Source organism: Bos mutus, chromosome 17, assembly GCF_027580195.1.
Source record: "Bos mutus isolate GX-2022 chromosome 17, NWIPB_WYAK_1.1, whole genome shotgun sequence".
NCBI lineage: Eukaryota > Metazoa > Chordata > Mammalia > Artiodactyla > Bovidae > Bos > Bos mutus.
The window spans coordinates 28,192,275-28,196,881 of record NC_091633.1 but is presented as its reverse complement, the minus strand read 5'-3'; positions in this window follow the sequence as shown (position 1 = coordinate 28,196,881).

Sequence of the window (4,607 nt, the reverse complement as noted above, 5' to 3'; positions counted from 1 at the left end):
CCTTCATCCGTGTTGATTGTGATACGTTCCTTTGGTAGGACCGCCTGCGGAGGTCACTGGTTACCTGCTTAACTAACAGAGTGTGTCCCCAGTGGGGGGCGGGGGGCTGCACTCATTAGCTTCACCAGCCCTGCAGGTGTGAGTGACCTGGGGGTGGGGCTGGGTCTGAACAATTGGGAAAAGGCATGGCTTCCCTGGGATCCATCAGTCCAAGCCTTAGCCTACTGGTCCCTGGTTAAAGCCACAGCTTTGTGTCTAAGCTCTGGCTCAGCTCATGCAGGCACGAGGCTGCCCTCCAAGCTTAGGACCTTGGTACATAAACCCCTTCACTTCAGACCCCAACCTCTTCTCCCAAAGTAAGAACACAGATGCAGGACCCTTAGCAGACGTAGCAGCTTTTTTGGCTGAGGCCTAAACATGCAGCCTTCCCTGGACTACACTGGATCCGTAGGTGAAGGGAAGGGCCCACACCACCTCAGACAGCTGGTCCACGGCGCAGGCCAACTCCAGTGGAACTCAGATTCCCTGTTTCTGATGAGCACATGGGGTCAGAACAGAGCTTGTCAGCCCTAACCTGAAGAGGAGCCGCAGGACCCAGGCCTGCTGACCAGCTCTTTTATAGGGTGGGCACCATGCAGTGTTTTTTATGACTTTCTGTACTTCCTGTTCCTTGACACCCTCCCTGACTACCACCACCACCCCCCAGCATCCAGCCCACAGTGGGTTGGAGCCTGCTGTGTGCTCCTATCCTGGTGGTTTGGCTGGCACTGAGTGACTCCTGTGTCCTTAGGCCCAGCTCGTGTCCTCTCATAGCCTCGCTACCCAAGATCCAAGTCCCTCTTGGGCTCCTGGTGCCCATGTCAGAGGGGCTGGCCCTGCCCACACCACCCATCTGCTGGGCCTCCTAGGGCTGCACACCAGCCCTTTCTGGCCTGGGTCCTGGCTCCCAGATGACCAAATGCATTCCTCTTTGGGCCAGCAACCAGGAACCCAGCAGGTCATCTTAATACCACATAGCTAACAGGATTGGGGGCTTCCCTGGTGGCTCAGTGGTGAAGAATTCACCTGCCAATGCATGAGACATGGGTTCAATGTCTGGCTTAGGAAGATCCCTTGGAGAGGGAACTAGCAACTGACTCCAGTATTCTTGCCTGGAGAAATCTATGTACAGAGGACCCTGATGGGCTACAGTCCATGGGGTCACAAAGAGTTGGACATGACTTTTCAGCTAAATAACAACAGGATTGGGATCACGGGCCCAGGTCTGAGAGTCCCAGCGTGACATTGGTGGATCTTGCCCCAGGGGAAGTACCCCACGGAGAGAGTGGAGTACCCAGACCTCTACCAGTGGAGACCCTGCAGCAAACCAGCTCTCATGCAGCAGGCAGAGAAAAGACCCAACAAAGCTCAGGTTCTGAATCAGGATTGCTGCTGCAGAGAGCACCAGACAACTGACCTGTGCTCTGGAGGAAGGAAGAGAAAGGGGGGATGGATTGGGTTTAGAAAGCCCAGGGTGGCTGGATGCGGGATCCTTCTCTTCCTGTGTATGGTGGCAGCTTCCCAGACCTCAGGTTCCCTCCTAGCAGATACAGGTAAACTGGTGGTTTCTCCACCAGTTCAATTAGAAGGCTATCCCTGACCCCAAAGCTGATGACCTGGCAGACCTGAGCTTTCCACCACCTTCCAGCTACTAGCACCCGGTAAGCAGGTGGGGCTGGGGAAGGCAGGCTCCAGTGTCACTCTCAAGAAAGCAGACTGGCCACTGTAGGCCAGACAGCCCGCCAGAGCTGAGCACATCCTCATTTCAGGCCTGCTCTCCCAGACCTGACCCTAACGGGAATGTGCCACTGGGTCTCAGCTACTCTCCCTGAAAGTGCCAGCCTGGGATGCTGTTTGTAGTTCCAGCAGAAGTAAGTCGGAGGTCCTCGGGTCACTGGAGTGCCACCCAGTCTGGCCTCTCTGGCTCTGTCTCCTCATTCCCACCCCTTCCTGGCTCCGCTGTGAGATGAAGCCATGCAGAACTCACTGTGAGGGGTATTGAGGCGCGAGGCCAAGGCCGTGCTGGCGATTGTCCAGCCTCCCAGCCAAGCTGCCCAGCACTCGCTCGGCTGTGCCACCTGCTGGTTCATTTCTCTGTCTCAAGTGGACATCCTTTCCATACTGTCCCTCGGGACGTGAGCAAAGTGAATGCAACAGAGACGAGCTGTGCTCGTTCCCTCCCACTCTCAGCTGCCACCCCAGGCCCCGAAGAACCTGGAAGGAGGCCCAGCCCCACGGATCCACCGGCTGAAAGTCCTGACCTGCAGATGAGCCACCCAGCCAGCAACCAGGGAACAAATGTCACCGTCTCAGGAATGACTCCAACCAGTAACTTAAATACAACTGTCGCAAAAATTGTATAAACTTGGAACTCTGAAATTATAATTAAACAAAGGTAATGAGCACTCAGGACTCAGCCCTTCTTGATGAAGCTTGCTCCCATGGGCATCTACCTGTCTGGACCTATAGGTTCTCTGCAGTGCTGCCTTTGGTTGGTCTGTGGCCCTCACTTTTGGCAGCTTGACACTTGCCGCACTATGAGTATTCACAACATGGGAACTGGTAAATACTGCAACTAGGGTCATTGTTTTTTTCTTTTTCTGGAGAGGAGGTTGTTAAACACTTACCAGCATACCATTGCCCCCAACCAGTATAATCATGAATAAACAGCTGTTTGAAACCACTGCATTTTGGGTCAGCTTGTTACATAGGAGCAAATGGCACTGCCATGGCCCATGAAGGCCCAGCACTGGGTGGCCCCCGCCCCTCCTTGAGCAACCCTCCCTTTCCACCCACCCCACCCCAGGACCTTCCGAAGCTCCACTCAAAGCTGGGCCCTCGCCCGCTTCTGCAGTGGTGGCCAGGCCTCTGCCCCACTCTGGGCTCACCTCAGACCCACTCCTGGAGGGAGCCTCCCAACCAGCGTTCTAGCACCAGCCTGTTTACTTTTTTCCTGGTGCTGACCAATCATTTGAAAGGAAGCATTTCCTTACTATTTATCTCCCCTTCAGAATTCCAGAACAAGGCCCCACTCAGCTTGCTCACTGGCAGAAATGTCTGATAATTGCTGGCTGACTGGTCCTCACAAAGACCCTGCTGAGACATCCCTCTGCTGGGGCTCTTCCCGAGGCATGGGTGATGGCTCTTTTCCCTTATCTTTGTCAAGTCTAATGCATCCTCTTGTTTTGTTTTCTGTGTGTTTCCTTCTGAAGACGGTGAGCCTGGAACACACCCTTATCTTTGGTGCTCCCGTGCCCACATGGAGCAGACTGGCGTGAGGGGTGTGGGAAACCGGTTTTGCGCTGACGGGACCAGGGGTTACATGTCGTATGTTGTATGCTGTGCTGTGAGGGGGGTTGCTCTCAGTAGCGGTTCTGTGTGCTGGTCCTGGGGCCTGCGTAACTCTCACCACAGGTGAGGAGGCTGAAGCTACAGACATTTACAGTCCTGCAGTTCTGGAGATAAGGTATCACAGGGCTGGTTCCCGCTGAGGCCTCTCTCCTTGGCATGCAGACAGCTGTCTCCTCCCCATGCCCTCACATGGTCGTCCTTGTGTGCCTGTGTCCTTATCTCCTCCTCTTAGAAGGACACCAGTCCACTGGGTTGGGGTCCATGCATATGGCCTCGTTTTACCTCAATCACCACTTAAAGGCCCTATTTCCACACACAGTCACATTCTGAGGTCCTCTGGGTCAGGGCTTCAACATGTGAATTTGGGAAGGGACACAGTTCAGGTCACAACACTTTGTCCCCAGACATCAAGCACCACAGGGTTTTATAAAGTCAGATTTTTTTTTTTTTTTTGACAAATCTGCATACAATGCGGGAGACCTGTGTTCAGTCCTCTAAAGTCAGGAAGATAACTTGGAAAAGGAAATGGCAACCCACTCCAGTATTCGTGCCTGGAGAATTCCATAGACAGAGAAGACTCACAGGCTACTGTCCACGGGGTGGCAAAGAGTCAGACACGACTGAGTGATTAACATTTATATAAGGTTTCTTTAGTGGCTCAGTGGTAAAAAAAAAAAAAAAAAATGCAGGAGATGCGGGTTCTATCCCTGGGTCTGGAAGATCCCCGGGAGAAGGAAATGGCAACCTACTGCAGTATTCTTGCCTAGGAAAGCCCATGGACAGAGAAGCCCAGACATAACTTAGCAATTAAACAACAACATTTTATATACTATTAACAGCCTGTGGCAGGTTGAATAATGCTCTGTACCCTTGTCCCCAAAGAAGTCCATGTCCTGACCCCTGGAACCTGTGAATGTCACCTTATCTAGCAAAAGGGATTTGTAGGAGGTAAAACCATCCTGGACTGTTCAGTGGGTCCTCAGTGAAATTGCAAGGGTCCTAATAAATGGGGGGCAGGAAGGTCAGGCAGAAAAAAGATGTGAGAGTACTAAAGGGTGAAATGATGGCTTAGAAGTTGGAGGAAGGAGCCACGAGCCAAGAGATGCACTAGAAACTGGAAAAGGCAAAGGAAACAGTTCCTCCGAGAGCCTGGAGAAGAAACATGGCCCGGCGACACCTGGATTTTGGACATCTGACCTCCAGAAGCGTGAGAGAAT